Below are 17,601 nucleotides of genomic sequence, written 5' to 3'. Positions count from 1 at the left end.
TCTTATTAAAAGGGAACAAATATGCAAGCCAAAAGAGTCATTTCATAATTTGGGGATTTATGGCTTCTAGGCATTTCAAGAGAGGTATTTTCCCGGGGTACTGGTTGAGTAAGCACTTCCTCAAACTACACCACATGACTAGCTTCCTATTCATTCATGAATAAAATCTCAGGATATCAATCATTGAATCAATCACTCAGATACACTTATTGAGTGTCCCCTGTTCCAAGTGCAGTGGAAGAGCAAAGTGAGTTCCTGCCCTTGTGTTGTGGGTACGTTAGTGGGTAAGCGTTCACACTGACTTAGCACTTACCATGGATTCTCTTTTATGCTTTCATTGTGTCTAAGGTCACTTATTTTTGCAACATCCTAATCTGTAGGTACTGATATTACATAGAGAAAACTGCAGCCCAGTGAGTCTGAGTAATTTGTCCGTCATCACACAGCCAGGAAGAATGAGAGTAAAATGTGGCTTGGAAGGAAGTCTGACTCTACAGATCCCACTGCTACATTATATTATAGGTTGAGGAGAAAATATTAAGTAGAATTCTTTTTAAAAAGAAAAGAGAAAGAAAGCAAAGATAAGTATAACATGTAACTAATTTTCTAGGGGATGTTATAATTTTTAAATTTCAATTATGAAGAATTAATTCCCGCCAAACTGTCTTTATTTTTTCACCTTGATGTTTCTCACTGTAATGAATTTAAACTTGAGCTTACCCTTAACTATTCCTCTCCCCCTTCATTTCTTTCTTTCTTTTTCTCTCTCTCATACAATGACACACTAATTCTTTTACACAGTCTTGTCATCAAACTGAAAATAATACACTTATATGACCTGTATGTGCCATTAGTACAGTTTCATTACTTAAACAAAAGAGTTTCTCTTGAAAACCTCTTCATTAATGTGCCTGCTAAAATCTATCAGAATAAAACTCTGGGTGGTTGTATAAAATCCTAAAGTAATTCTAAAAACATAAACATTTATTTCTCTTTGATTATTCTCTACAGAACAGTAGTTTCCATCCTACCACAGGAAAAAAAAAGGGTACTTTTAAACATATTAGATAGGCCTCTTAGAAAAGTCAATTTTCAAACAGAAACTCGACAATAGAAAGGCCTCTTTAATAAGTCCATTTTCAAACAGAAACTCGACAATAGAAAGGCTTCTTTAATTTCCCCCTCACATTAAGTTTCCTATTCCAAGTGTGTGTCAAGAATTTAATTGCAGCATGAAATTAGCCAGTTATAAAATACTGTACTTGTGCCCTTGCCTTCTAAAGTAGAATGCACTAAATAATTTGCTTAATGGCCTCTAACATGAGACCTCAATTTAATATCCAGAGTGCCCTTACGTGTTGGATAAATTCCTAGTGAGATATGCTCTGTGTGTAATCCATCAAAACATCAATAGATCAAACACACACACTCACACACACACAGAAACTAAAAGAAAAATATAAAGCTGATAGGCCAAGCTGATGAGTTTAAAACGAACCAGCCTGGCAGATGACTGTACCTTTTGTAGGAATGCATGTGATTCCTTCTCTTATAGCTGTGTGAGCAATACCCTCAAGGACTCAGCGGTGGGAGATTACATGGCCAGTCCACAGACATGAGTGTGTTAGGGACCTTACATGTTTCTGTCTCCTTTTTCTGAAAGCTCTATTTCTTTAAAAAAAAAAAAAATCGGTTTCTATAGTTGAGGTTGCCAAAAGGTTGGCTTCCAGAAAAGCAATGTTTCTATAATGATTACGTGTCAGTTTAGACATACCACTTTCAATATGATGGAAATGAATTCAATCTTTTTTTGTACTTCATAGAACTACAAAGATTTCTTTTCCTGATTACTTTTAACAAGCATTTTGCAAACTTATTAGTTCAGAGACTAGAGAAGATGGAAACAAAATCTGGTTGTTTAATGAACGGGCTAACATTTCTTGACCTATAATCTCCCTTTTCACTTTACTTTATGTTGAATTTATATCCACATATTGCTTTGGATTTATGAGAACTAAGTCAATGAGAGTAGCAGAAGATAATAGAATAAATATAAAATAAATTAAATAAAACAGAGGAAAGGATAATTTGAGGGAATTCCAAAATCTTCATATTGACTTTTTGACTTTGTAGTTTAGACTGGTAAATATAGGTAAATGCGTTGCTAAACCAATGCATTTATGACATTTATAGTGAAGATATTGAAATGTAAGGACTTGATAAAAAAATAATACTAGATTATAACTCTGGGACTTTAGGTCTCAAAAGCCAATATTAAAAAAATTTTAAATTTCTATGTTAATTTATGAGCTAAGTAAACTGGATGACTCCTCCTATAGTACTTAGAAGTGATGTGCTATATTATTTATGAGGTTATTTGCTTTGCTCAGAGATGATAATTAGGGTTTGAATAAAGCAAATTGAAACTGGAGAACATTAAAAGAAAGTGTGCAGATGAGATTGATTAATTTGACTTACTTATATCTCAGAAGAAAAATAATTTGATAAAAACTTAAATTTTAATTAGTTCATTGTCCTGCTCTCACATTTAATACAAAATCACATATTCTTAGTTCACTTTTTAAAATCTACCTTAATTAATTTGAAGGAGTTGAGGGAGACTCTTTTTCCCCAAAGTTTAGGTATGAATGTAAACAAAATAAAATAAAATAAATGTCATCTTTGAGATATTCAGTCTCAATCTTAAATTCATGATATTGAATTTCATCAAGTATCTTAGGGACTATGTTATTAACATGAGGAATAAAGTATCTCCGAATCTTAGAAAATTTCATAAAAAGATCATATATTTCCATCATTGATAATACCTTCATGATGCATGTAGTAAAAAGGTGAGGTTTTTATTAACTAAATTGACTGCTCAAAGAGTTGAAACTAGTGAATGTATCTATTATGTACTATTTCTTGTCTGCCAGAATATGTTGCATTCTTATCAGCAACTAACAAGAGCTGCTAGTTGGCACATGGAGATAGTTTTATTGTGCTGTATCAGGTTGATCATTATGAGCCTGTCACTAAAATAGGGTTTTATCTGTGTGACTGAGATAACAAAACATGCATGTATTATTAAGCACATCATTAAAAAATAAACATGCATACACTTGTCTAGGTGAACACCAGGCCACAATATGAGAGATTTGTTTATTCCTCCACATGTTCACTAAGGCCGTTTCATTTTTTTCCCAGGTTATAGTTCCTACAATAGTTCATACATGCCATCAAGCCTGAATTGAACTCTTCATTCAATTCTGGGGTGACAGAGGTCATGCTGTTCTCATGTTAACTAAATCACAGTCTGTCTCAAACCAAGATGACCAATTGTGTTAAATTAAAGATAGAGGTTCTTTGCTGAAGGCAGCTTACACAGGGGGCTGTGTTGACACCTCTAAGCTGACTTTCTTTTAGAATTCTAAGTCACATTGAAATGGAATGGCTTGGATAGACAGGGTCACTGCATTAATGACAAATCCACAAGCCGCATGGCATTCATTCCTAAAACCCAATACCTTCCTAATCTTTCATTCCCCTTCTTTAATGCAATCATATAACTGCACAGGCTTCATGTTTTCACCTCATTTCAAAATGCTCTCTTACATGCACCATCTCTCCTTGGAGACTTCTAATCTTGTAAGAAGTGATAGAATACTTTCCCTTCCACTATAGACTCAGAAGCAAGAGCTTTTATTTTCTAGTCATGTGCAAAACTGATTGACTTCTTTAGAAAACTCATATGGTGTCAACTCAAACCAGAGTATCAGAAAGCCATATTTTATTGTGTCTTTTAATAATGTCTGTTTATAATCATGAGCGCTTCTGATAGCTAGCCATTGGGAAGAATACTAGTCATAGTATCTATCATTAAAAAGAATTGTTCATGATTAGAAACCAGACTAAGATGCTGTCATTAAAATATTCATGGAAGTGTTCTGTTACTTTGTTTCCTTTTCTCCTTTATTCTCCTTGTTTTGTGCCTGAGAGTTTCCACCTGAAGGGTATCTCTACACTACAGTGATGCCCTCATCTGACTTTGCAAGTTTTGTATTGACTATACTTTTTTCCAGTTGTATTTTTAGCTGACACTGTTGGCAATGGTGTGTAGTTGAATTACTCCCCGCCAGTTTTTTTTTTTTTTTAATAGATCGGTTCACAGCGTCCTTGCCTATTGCTTCTCTCTCCAGTTATCTGTCCCTTTTTGCTGTTGCTGGTGGTGTTCATTCAGACGGACATCATTCTTTCCTTTTACCTGTTTATTCCAGTCTAACCCTGTGAAAAAAATTCATCATGAGTCAGGAGAAATTCCTCATGGCATGTATTACTGGTATTGTGATTTGAGTGGCAGCCGACTGACACTTAGAGAACAATTTATCTACCTGAATTGGACTAGACATCACTAATGCACATGGCAGATTGATTGTACAGCTTTAGTGGATGTATTCTTTATTAATGAGATTCAGTATGATTTGCTAAAAAGCCTTTTACTGGGTAGTCATTTTCCTTCCCCCTTCACGATCTCTTTTTATCCTATTTAATCTGTTGAACCATATACCATGTTTTGAAAATGTGTTTCTTTCCTCTACTTTTATTTGAAATACTGAGACATTTTAAATAATTGCTGGTAAACTGAACGGAACAAACACAAAATAAAAGAAAAGAAATATTGGAATTGAAATGGATTATAAAAGACAGGAAACCAGAAAAAGAATTAAAATCCTAAAAAGTCATTTAAATGAAATAAATGTAAAATTATGTGGAAAAGAAGAAGAAGAAAACAAACCAAGAATAACATTTGACATTTGAAATAACTGATTTCTAGAAATGAAAGTATTTGTACTGATAGTGGTTGTAAAGCATCATGGGATTCCTTTCTAAAGAAAATATGCTATTTGTATTGATTTGCTGAGAGTTGTGAATTGCTGAGGTTTGGTGACTTCAAATAGGCCCCAGCAAAAATCTAGAGAAAACCCATAAACTGCACATCTCTTAACCCTTTGCTTCATTATCCAGAGGCCACTGGGCAGGAGAGAATAATTTGTCTTAACTCTGAGTTTTTTCTAAAACACCAGAAGATGACATAAGGTTGAACTATTTTAGATTCTAGTCTCACCCTGAACAAATATTCCCTCCTGTGTAATTTCCAACCTGGTATCGGAGGAGGATAAAAAAGGAAGTGACTTCTCTACTCCTGAGACAAGAGTCTTCATGTGCCCTGATTACTACAGATATTTCCCCATTATCTTTCTTTTTAAATTTCCCCATTACTGTTTATTTTTGTAAATCACAAAATGTCGTCTGTCCCCTAAGTAAAATAAAATGCTGAGAGAATAACGTTCTCCTAAAAATAACCTAGAAAACAATTTGCTTGACAAATGATTTTCAATCCTATTTTGTCACTCGTCTCAAGAACAAATACTGTTTAAATTGTATATACTGACAAGCATCTAAATAATTTTTAAAATTATATGTGACCGTCTAATAATAACAAGCAGCCTAGGTGGTTAAGAAGACTTCTCACTAGGTGCGGTGACTCATGTCTGTAATCCTAAGAGTTTGGAAGCCTGGGGAGGGAGGATTGCTTGAGTCTGGGACTTCAAGGCCAGCCTGGGCAACATAGTGAGATCCCATCTCTACCATCAGCTGGGCATGGTGGTGCATGACTGTGGTCCTAGCTGCTTGGGAGGCTGAGGTGGGAGGATCACTTAAGCCTGGGAGGTTGAGGCTGCAGTGAGCCATGATTGCACACCACTGCACTCCAGCCTGGGCAACAGAAGGACATCCTGTCTCAAAAAAATTTTTACAGTAAATAAATAAAACAAGAATCCCTCTAGAAAAAAATCCTAATAACTCAAATTTATCCGTGCCATTCTGATTCTCTCTAAAAGAGCTGGATATGTCAGGGTTACAATGACTGTATCAAGTACTACATGAAAAAATAAATACAAAAATTAGCTGGGTATGGTGGCATGCATGTGTAGTCTGAGCTACTCCAGAGGCTGAGGTGGAAGGATCACTTGAGCTTGGGAGGTAGAGGTTGCAGTGAGGCAAGATCACACCACTGCACTCGGTCTGGGTGTCAGAGTGAGACCCTGTCTCTAAAACAAAAAAAAAGAAAAGAAAAGAAAAAGAAAAAAGAACTCCTCTTTGCCTGTGCAAAAAACAGCTGTCGGTTATTGTTGGGCTGGCTTCCCCTAGCATCCTCAAACCAATATGAAGCTGACACCTACCAGTAGCATTTACCCTGCAATGTTGAATATACATTGCCCTTCAGAACAGAAATCGAACTACAAAAAATTTTTAAAAATTATTTTAGGTTTTAGTTCTTGTAGACATAAAGTAGGCATTTTATCTTCATAATTCATTACTTCTTTCCCTCTTTAACTTTAGCCTAAATGTATGACATTTTCACCAAAACATTTATATTAATAGAGTAAAAATATAGCAGCTCATGTGCCAAGAAAATATCTGGAAATTCATTAGCGAATTGCACTTACAATATCACATGTTATGCCTGCTTATTTACTATTCCCTTGGAGAAGTCATTATCAGTGCACTGAGTGGGTTCAACACAATCTGATTTGACAAATGTTTAATAACCTACTATGCACAAGGGACAGCTTCTCTGCTCTTGGAAGCTAGTTTAATAATTAAGACTAAACCTACCAATTATTGCATCCTTTTGAATCTATCCATATGCCAAAATTATCCTCGTGTAATTTTAACTATTTCAGGAGAAAGAACAAAATATGTGTACATTGATAAAATAAAACAAAATGATAAAGTAGAAAATTCACAGTTGGGGGCTGGGTACATGTGTCATTTGCAAATGTCCAAAGCAAACAATCTTCCCGTGTATTGCTTTCTACTCTACATGGAAGTGGAATCTTTGTAGACATGGTTCCATATGATGTTATTAAGATAGCCACGTTAAGTGATAAAGATGAAGGTAAAAATGGTGACAGTAAAAATAATAATGATAATAGTAATAATAATAGTAATACAAATACAGTAATAGCAGCTACCAATTCTATAATAAGTTGGTTACTCCATTAGTTGCACCACATGTTCTATCTTTTCTTTCTTTTAACAGCTCACCAAAATGAAGATTGTTATTTCCAATTCAAAAGGAATAAACAACTTTAAGAGTTAAGGGACTCATTATGAATCTCATTAAAGCTAGCAAGTGAAAGAAACTGATTCCACCTTGTATTAAGGCACCAGGATTTTCCCACTATGTTCCCTTTCACCCATATACACAGCATTACTCCAAGTTTCATTCTTACAATGAGGTAATAACCTACAGGTTTATTGAAATACCCAAGAACAGAAAACATCCCCAGTTTTCTATCTAGTTGAAAGCATCAACTAGTTATCTATGTATCCATCATTGCAAAAATGTCTTAAGTGAACATCACCAATGCTAATAACTGAATCTTCCCATTATCAGAGCATTTTTCCTTTTTGAAAATGTCAAGCATTCTGTAGGCCTACATCTGCTGTTTACCTTCCTTCTTAGATTACAGGATTTGTGACTGTCATCTCTGCCCTAAACTGGAAAGCAGCCGAGTGTGTAGATCATATGGCTCTTACAATCAGTGTCACCAATTGCATGGTTTCACTAACTGCACAAAAGGCAGAGACCTCTAGGCAATTGTTCATTTGTTCTGGTTAATCTGGGTGCTTGCCCTCCATTTGCTATTTAATGAGTGTAAAGTTTCAGTTTTGCAAGATGAATAAGTTCTAGAGATCTGTACCTGTGGTCAACAATACTGTGTTATGCACTTAAAAATTTGTTAGGAGAATAGATCTCATGTGTGATGTTATTACACACATAAAATAGCAAAAACTTTCCTGAAACTTAAATGTGTATATGTATACAGTTTTTAGAGTTTTATAAAAGCATTTCAAAATTTTTGACTTTTCATAAGTATATTAAAAGTTTTATAAAAGTATTAACATTTCTGTAAAACTGTCAACCTCATACCTACAAATTATCAAAAACGAAACGTGAAATTCTAACAAATAGTAACAAATCATTGAAATCCTAATACACATCTCAAACATACTGTGTCTACAACTTTTCTCACCAAACCTGGTTATTCTGCCATCTTCCACATCTCCGTTAATGGAAACGCCATCCTTTTAGCTTGCTCTCACACTTCCCATCCAATCTGTCACCAAATTCTGTCAATTCTACCTTCAGAATGTAACCACGATTCCATCACATCTCACCTCCTCCAGTGCTGCTGTGGTCCCAGCCACCATCTTCCCTCATCTCTATTGCTTTTACAGCCTCCTGACTGGTCTCCCTGCCCTGCCCTGCCCTTACTGAGACGCGTCTCATCCCAATTTCACCCTGAGCTAAGCCAGCTTCCTGACGGTAACCTCCACGTCCTCACGAGATTGGACTCCACTGCTTCTGGCCTGATCTTCTAACCTCCACCTGCTCTGCCCTGTTCGAACCACAGTGATATCCTTCACGGACCTTCTATGTGCTAGGAATGCTCCCCATTATGACCTCTTCTCTCCACATTCCTTCTTCCTTAGAAATCTGTTTTTCCGGAGGTCTGCATGGCTTCTTTACTCACTTATTACTTCAGGTCTTTACTCAAATGTCACATCCTCAGTGAGTCTTTCCCTGAGCTTATTTTAAATTGCACTATCCCCATGCCCCTGACCCCTAATTCTCTTGTTTAGTTTTTTTTTTTTTTTTCACAGAATGTATTACATTTGCACTTACTCTGTATGTACTTGTTTCCTTTTTGTCTGCCTTCTCCACCTCCCAACCCTCTACCAGATTGTAACTCCGATGAGGACAAGCGTGTTTTGGTATTTTGTTCACCATCTTATCCCAAGCACCTAGAGCAATGACTGACATATAATAGATGCCCAATACATGCGTAATGAAAAATTTAATACGGAAACAAATAGCTATGCAATACATACAAACATCAACCTAATAGAAAATTAAGAAGTCTCCTTGGTAACGGCTCTCTTCATTCTTTGCTGAACCACTTCATTTTCTATTCAAACATCAGGATATGCCAAGTGGTACACTTAGCTCCAAATCAGAGATGAAAATGCAATTTACTAATTAAAATAATGGATTTTAAATACGGGTCTTTTTATTTTTTAAAACATCTTCCTTGTACATCTTATTGAAATTGATTTTCTTTTTCTTTCTTTTATAAAGTGATCTTTTTTTCTGCTTCCTAGCAGGCTAGCTATATTCACATTCCAGTATGGACATGAATATTCCCTTGTGTATTTCCAAATATGAGCAGTATTGGGAATAACTTTTAACTAGAGGCATGTGTTTCAAGCATAGTTTCATTTTGAGGGGGGACTTGATTTTCCTTTTATCAATTCGTGATTAAAATTAATTTTAAGGTAACCCACACATATATAGTGAAGACATTTTCTTTAGGTGACCTCAAAGTTAGAAGCCTTGGAGCAATTTTATTAGCATGCTCAGGCTCTATTCTAGCAGTTTCATTTGTTACATTAGACACATTCTCTAGGAGACATTGCATTTTTAGCAGTTCAAAAAGTCCCCTGACTCACAGCCTTACTCCATAATAATTTCTTTTTCCTACGGGTTTTTTTTTTTTTTTTGGGAAACATTTTACAAAGGCCATCTTTGGTTAAAGATATCTTCCAATAGCTAGAAGAATATAAAAAATAGTCCTCAACAGGAAACTATTGACAGTCAGTCTATAACCATCTCTCCATATTTAACATTACTTTTCAAAGAAAAATTACCTTAAATTCTCCAATGGGCTTCTGTTTAATCATTCAATTTGCCATGGTGTTGGATGTTTTGAAGGTCCACTCTTCACTGCAATTTCCTCTGTCAGAAGAGCTTAATTCTCATGCTGACTGAGTAGCTCACATGGGGCTCTGTTCTGAAAGGCCCCTCCTCTTGCCAACATCTGTCTATTTATTTCAGATATAGAACAGATACTGAGCTTCTTAAAATGTAAAATAAGTGCTACTTCTAGGATATAATTAAAGTCAAAACAACCAAAAGTATAAATAGCTCTTGAAAGGTACGTGAGAAGACTGAAGGAGGCTTACCCTAACAGGAGCCTTTAAAGGACCTTTTTTTAATGTTGTCTCTACTCTGTCCTGGCAGGTGACTAGATGAAAATCCAAGGATTGTCTCTATTACTAATATAAGCATAATGTAAACTGTAAATTTATAAATTCTGAAGTTTGTATTAAGCATCTTGGGAATCTTGATGGCTCTAACTGAAAACAATAGGCAAGCAGGACAGACGCCATTTTGACTTGTATAAGGGGACTCCTTAGATTAACTTTCCCCATGAGCACTGAAAAAAAAAAAAATAGAACACCTATCATAAATTAATTCATTTAGAATCATCCTTGCAGATTAAACATCTGGCTCAATAAAGAATTTTTCTGGTCTAATCGTATGGTTTGAGGAATAAAAAACTTGCCCATGCATTTGATTTTTTTTAACCAAAATTACTCCCATATATGAATATCTTGTTTAGCTTTGAAGAAGAAAATCTGGATGCATGATTTTTACATAAAAACAAGCAAAGCAGCTTGTGGTCCCCTGAAATGATTAATAGAAAAGTGATTCAAATTAATCACAAACACAAGAGGAAGCTGAAATTAGAGAGGGTTATTAAGATACTGGCTGCTGTTTAATCTCACCCGTTATCAACACATTAACCTTGTTTTCTCTGCCTGAGCACTAAGTCCTACAGCAAAATTAGGTCAGAAATTCACATCAGATCAGATCAGCTGACTCATTCCAGCAAGACCCTGACATGCTACAGATTTGAGTTTAATTCTAGATAGAAGGATGGCTGAGGGCTTGTGTGTGTGTGTGTGTGTGTGTGTGTTTGTGTGTTGCTCAAAGCATAGGTTAGTTACACAGTATTTCTGTGCTCCCTGTAGAGTATTCCTAAATACTCTTAGGCAAGCTGGTGGAGTATTTCTTAAAGTTGATAGTGTGTTTCCAAACCTTTGTTTAACCATGTTCACTCCACCTGTGCAATGGGGCTTAAACACTCCTTTTCATGTAGAAATAGGGTATCTCATTTTTCTACATGCCTCCAATTAAAACAAACCTAATAATATTAGCTACTCGTGATCAAAATAGCTATTCATGGTGCAATGAGTGGGTATATCATTCACAAAAATGCACGTCAATAGATGCTATTTCCACAAAGTCTACTGCCACAAATCATGGGTATGTTCCCAGAAGCCATTACTATCTAAAGAGGATTTATGTAACTGTTAACATTTCTCTAATAAGAGTTCTCTGTGTAATTATGTCTTTGGGTAAAGTAGTCATTTAAAATATTAACCAATTCAAAACTTGGATGTCATAACCATTTGCCTTTTGTGTAGCAATGTGTTAGTAAAGGAAAAACAAATATTTTCTTTAAAGATATTAGATTTCTAATATAACTAAAAACAAATATTTTTGCTTTATTTTTCTTCATGGTCCAAAGGATGGACTTTAGTGGTTCTTTTTGAGTAACAGAAATAATGACTCTTTCAAATATAGATAGCTTTCAAGTATATATAATAATATGCAATTGCATGTATTTTTTTAAAGGAGCTGTAAGTAATCTAATTCCATTTCTGTCACTTTTAAAGAGGAAATATAACCTCATATAGATCCCTTGAGGGCATCCACAGGGAACGGAGACATTCCTAATCAGCCTAAGTAGTCCTTTGTGTCAGAACCACTTTGCTAAAGTAGAGAGCTGTCTTCCAGATTCACAATGTTTAGGAAAATTTAACTAATGTAGCATTTGTTTGATTAGAAAAAAAGAAATCCTACCCTTACCTATGGGAGATACGATGCTCAGAAAGACATGTACTGGGAACAGCTTTTCTTGTTGCTTTTAATTTAAAGGATGTTTCCTATATTGTTTTTAAAATACTATAGCTAATAGCAAAATGAGACAGTGCAAGAACCAGTTTCAGAGTTCAGAAAGAAAACTTTGTTTGAAGGGACTTTTTGTGCATTTGGCATATCAGATTATCTTTGGATTGCCTGTCCTTCTCAGGGGATATCGTCACTTGATGGCCTACACTTGGTGGCCTGTAAATAGTCAACTTCCAGTAAGGGGTTCACAGGTACACCCAGGTACTGCCTTAAGGGATGTTTGTGGCTGGACTCTGTTCTAGTCAGTCACTTGCCTTCTTCTCACTGGCTGGTTCCTGAACATGTCGATGGTTCAATACATGACTACCCTTCCTGTTTCTTACCTTTTCTCTCAATCACATGATAAACTGGAATTTTGCAACCCATCTGAAGGGAACTCATTTTTGTGAAGCTATAGGTTTTGTGTGTTTGTTTTCTTATAGGTTTTTCATAATAAAAGTAAATCTCATTTAACAGTGCCTGCACAAAGCCATTAGGATTTAAAATTGCAGAAAAGATGAGCTACTAAAATAATTTTTTATTCTCCATTAACTTGTTTCCTTTAAGTCTTTTTCTCTTTTTCACCAAATGTTATTTGAAGCTGTTAGGAAAAACACTAAGAGCATCGCTTTTTATTTGATATTTTTTCACCCAGCCAGACTTTTGAGTAAAATCCCATTTGAGAAATGGAAGTGAAGGTACAAGAAAGTTAATAGTGACAAGGTGCTCAAGTTAGTTTAAAAATAAGGAATTGGGCTCAGAAAGCCTAAGTGACTTAGAACACTGAGAAAGTGATGAGGATATTCTTTTTCTAAGAGCTCAGTGTTTTAAGCTTCCCAGCATCAGCACAAAAGGCATTTCAGCACATATGTGATCCAGAAGGTCAATCATATGAAATCCTATTTCCATTTTTTAAGCAATCCTTGGCAGTCTGCATGTTTCTGAAATTGCAACTGGCATATTTCACAGAGAATTATCATCAATGCCTTTTCAAGGTCAAACATGCCCCATCTTTAGATTTTCAGCATGTATATTCTACATACTAAACTGCGGTATATTTTTAAAAGGCATCAAGCAGATATGTTACCTAATTTTAAGTAATTAGACTATGTTTATTAATGCCTCATTGAATTCTCTCTACTCAATGTAAATTGCATGCTAAAAATATTAAAACATGTGTTAGGTTTAGATGTTGGTCCTCTATCTTTCACCATCCCTGGAATCCCAAAATGCCAGTGTGACTAGCGACTTGCTATGGACTTTCTCAAAATACTAAAAACACATTTTTCTATTAAGAACATGGCAGCAATTCCAAAATTGTAGTTTGAGAAAAGAATGAAAGACTGTTATTCTTTTTAAATTGTCAGAACTCCGAGATATCCAGTTACCATATGAATGAAATAAAATTGAATGTGGACGTTACCATGAGTACTGAGACTAGATCATTTGAGATTCCACAGCCAGTCTATCATAAGGAGGTTAAAGACTTTAGCCTCCTCATCCTGTCCTATCATTATTTGTTGGGCCTGTTTCACTCTTCTCTCTCCAACTTCCTCCCTTACCTATCCAGATACTATCTCTGTCCTCACACCGTACGTGGGTCCTGATTTTGGAAAAGAAAGACACCTGAGAAATCTCAACAACTAGAAAACTTTACTAGTATTCTGCCCCCTCCAGAGATATTCGTATTTTAAATTAAAATTCTAGAAAAACATGTTGGGGGAGGGAAAGTAGGAAAGAAAGGAAAATTCTAGTTAGCAAGACACATACACATTTTTCAAATCCTAGTGCATGTGCTTACTGTGAGGACAGTAATAAAATAATGTTTGGGATATGATTGACCTCACCAGGTTTGGGGCATGGCCCACAAATGACTGTCTCCCATATGTGCACCTGGTCAGGGTTCCTGCTGCCATCTGAATCTCTGCCTGTGATCGTCTTTGAGGTGAGGTCTGAGTGTGTCCTGATGGAAGTAATTCCTCTGTGCCTCCGCAGCACAGGCATGGAACAGGCTTCCATCTTGGTTTAGTTTCCTAGCTCACTATTTTCCCACTAGAGCTTGTCCTAGACCCAAGGCTCCAGCTCTTCTCCACTTGGCAGCTTTAACTGTACTGAAGCTTTTGGAGAAACAGGGAGAAAGGACTGTTCTTTAATTCTACCTTTCTGTTTCTTTTTCTACTAGCTATTCTTAGCTGCTCTGATGGTTTTTCACAAATTTTATCTCCATAATTTGGCTCCTGATTTAAATCTATGTATTGACTTTAGACAACCAGGTTTGGGAACTTTTCATGCCAGTTTTTAGTCTTTCATTCATTCATGATATATTCATTCACATAACGTGGCATCTGTCCTCTTACCAGGGCTGAGCAGTCCGTGCTCCATCTAGAATGTTCTAGACACCTCCCTTCCTACCTACCCAAGGACTCTCTAACAGTAACTTTTCCCTTTCTCTAAGTCATCAATATTTCTCCTTCTGCAGTAATCATTCGCACCCACATTTTAAATATGCTAATTTTCTCCCTTCTTACGGGAACAAAATTTTTATTTAAAAAAAAAAGTTGGGTACGGTGGCTCACGCCTGTAATCCCAGCACTTTGGGAGGCTGAGGCAGGCGGATCGTGAGGTCAAGAGATCAAGACCATCTTGGCCAACATAGCAAAACCTCATCTCTACTAAAATTACAAAAATTAGCTGGGCATAGTGGTGCATGCCTCTAGTCCCAGCTACTCGGGAGGCTGAGGCAGGAGAATTGCTCGAACCTGGGAGGCAGAGGTTGCAGTTATAAATGATAATATAACATACTTATTATTTATAAATTATAAATATTTATAAATAATACGTATGTTATTTATAAATAATTATTTATATTCTGTTCAAATCCTTTATTTTCATTATCTTGTGAACACAATCTTATTCAGTTTTGTTCCTGGCCCTTCAATGAAATTGTTCTTATTAATAATACAAATGTGGTAAAAAGCAATGGTCAGTTCTCAGGCTTCAACATATTTGATGTATCAGCCAAATGTCTCTCTCTTCTTTAATCGCTTTTGACACTTCACCTAAGGCATCACACTCCTTTGTGGTTCTCCCCTCTCACTAACTGTTCTAACTGAATTCTTCCACCTATCATATGAGCAATCAGGTGCCTCCAGGGGGCAATCCTGGGTTCTTTTATCATCTCTATTTAAATTTAAGTCCTAATTATCCTCATATCAGCTCATGATGGTGAAATCTATAGACTACAACTCTCATATTTGTACCTTCAGCTTGGAACTCTAGCGTAGCTTCCAGATTCTTTACTCAACGGCCTCCATCACCTCCACTTGGACATTTAAAAGGCTTCATAAAATCGTCATACCAAAGCTGAGCTCCTGTCCTGCCATCACTTATCCTAAACTTGCTCCCCTTTTAGTCTTTGCCATTGCATTAAATGGAAACATCCTTCTGCTAGCCTAGGCAGAAACAAAATAAAGTAGAAAACAACAACAGAACAAACCTGAGAGCCACCTCTAATTAATTTTTTTCTCTCTTGCTCAACTACTGCATCTCATCAATCAGAAAATTCAAATGGTGCCCATAAATTTATTATTTTACACCACCTTTACCACTACCATCCCAATGCAAACCAACATTATCTCTCAGCAGTTAGGACACAACAAAATGATGTACTTCTCTCTTTTGCTCTATTCTCAAGTAGGACTAAAATTTTATCTTCTGCTTATGGGGTGAGTAGATGTGAAAGTCTCCAGATAATATGGGACTTCTTCGATTCAATGTGTGATTTGAATTATCTTTACTTTTATGCTATTAACATAGTTTTGAAAAATATTGCTTTATCAGACTAGCAGGAATCAACTCAAAGTTCACATAAATGGATTACTTAGACCTCACTTACTAGGTAATGACAGGGTTTTGCTGTGTCTCCATCTACCTAAATGCCTGTTCCTAAGTCCCTTGGACTTTAGTCCTCTGAGGTTATGCCCCTTTTTGAACACTTGACAGCTAACCACCTAAAAATTAGCCATTTTTGTTGTCTTAATAACTATGAATCTTTAAGTAGAAACCTACTGAAGCTTGTTAATGAAATACAGAAGATAGTAGTACAGTGATAAGCACACTTTGGGTGTTCTGTAAAAGCTAATGGAATGATCCAGAAAATAATTTTATTTATATACTTACAGAAAAGGATTTATTATTGAGTTGTAATGCCAAGATTACAAACTTCAGACTTCAGCGTTTTGAAGTTACTTTCAAAAACATGTAGGTCATCCTTTGTATTTTGAATTTTAGAAAACTCAGACTCATAAAACTAAAGTTAAATGCTCACACACAAAAAAAGTCCATCAAAAATACTTCACAGAAGAAAAAAATGTCCTAAAAAGACATTTATACACTCTAGAAAAGAATTGTGATACCAGTTAAAATTGGTTAGAAATCAAAATAACATAGTCCTCAACAATAAATTAATTGACTTTAAATATAAATACATGCAATTGTGAAAATGTTGATCAATTATGCAATTTTTATACCTGATGATATATTTTCATTTTAATAGTCCGGAGAAAAAAGAGTTCTCTTTTAAAACAATCTTGTACACCATTTCTTTCTATTTCTAGCTTTTTGCTTTCAAATCATCTCTCTCTCTCCATATAGTTATTTTTAATTAAATTATTGGAGTAGTGTGATCTTACCTAGCTTCTTTAGAAGCATGAATAATTCATTTTAAGATAATATTTTGGTTTTTTAAATATCATAGCGTTCAGAGATGATAAGTAAAAGTATTAATGCCTGATTAGATGAAAAATCTCCCAATTAACCATCAAAATGTCTTTCATATTATTATTATTCAGATATCAAGCTAATTGATATAGATTAAGTCCCTATATTCTGGATTTTAGTGAATGAACTTTATTGAAGAAACAGGATTCCATCTGACACAGGTGTCTCCCTGTACCACCAGAAGTCACACACACTTGCAAACTGAAAACATTGTGACATTCTTTTTAAAAAATCAAAAGATATGCATTCTTCTTTTGGTGTTAGCACTCTAGGAAATTTAACCTCAATTTGGAAGGCCACCCTCTGGGGCTCATCAGCTAGTAGCTGGTAGGTTTTGCATCATAAAAGTAATTCCGTCTGAACAAACTTGTGGCACTTGGTACCAAACAAAAAATTTAACAGCCATAAAATTCTGTGTAGGGAGAGCACACCGTGAGGATTCTACTTGCGTTCAGAGGCTCACATAAGTATAATTATTGATGTGTCTTGGCCATAATCTAGAAAGAAGATGAGCTCTATTTAAAGGTAAGAACTATAATCAAAGGCCATTAAAGGTAGGGATTTTCATCAAACTTGGGCTATTGAAGGGTTTGTGTTTTCCCTTGCGCCTTTGCCAAGAGGTTATTGAGCATAAGCTTTTGTTCAGAGGAAACTGAATTTTTCCCCATCCCGTCTGTAGCTGCATATGCACACACATAAGGAAATAACTGTTGTTAACTAAGGATGATATTGGCAGGGTGGGTGGTGTTTTTGTTATAGTTGAGGGTTCACTTTCATATACTCTCGCCAGGTCTAACTGACTCTGAAAGACCTTTTCTGACCAAGTGACAACATCACAGCCTTAACAGCCCTCATGGACTTTCTTGTGTGCACAAAACTCGAAATAATTTTATTTA

General features: G+C 35.7%; 1 protein-coding gene across 8 annotated transcripts in view; it reads right to left on the bottom strand.

Annotated features, from left to right (window-relative positions):
• LOC105481327 (neuronal tyrosine-phosphorylated phosphoinositide-3-kinase adaptor 2) overlaps positions 1 to 17,601 on the bottom strand; it is a 325,733-nt gene that overhangs the window by 298,788 nt on the left and 9,344 nt on the right. The window contains exon 1 of one of the 8 annotated variants that reach the window (XM_011740840.2): positions 9,778 to 17,597. The exons of 6 other annotated variants lie outside the window; for them this stretch is intronic. The gene's annotated coding sequence lies outside the window, so the exon portion shown is untranslated. One more of the 8 variants, XM_071073461.1, reaches the window with a different exon arrangement.

The sequence above is a fragment of the Macaca nemestrina genome, chromosome 11 (assembly GCF_043159975.1).
Source record: "Macaca nemestrina isolate mMacNem1 chromosome 11, mMacNem.hap1, whole genome shotgun sequence".
NCBI lineage: Eukaryota > Metazoa > Chordata > Mammalia > Primates > Cercopithecidae > Macaca > Macaca nemestrina.
Note: the sequence above shows the minus strand (reverse complement) of the source record. Positions and strands in the feature narration are given on the sequence as shown.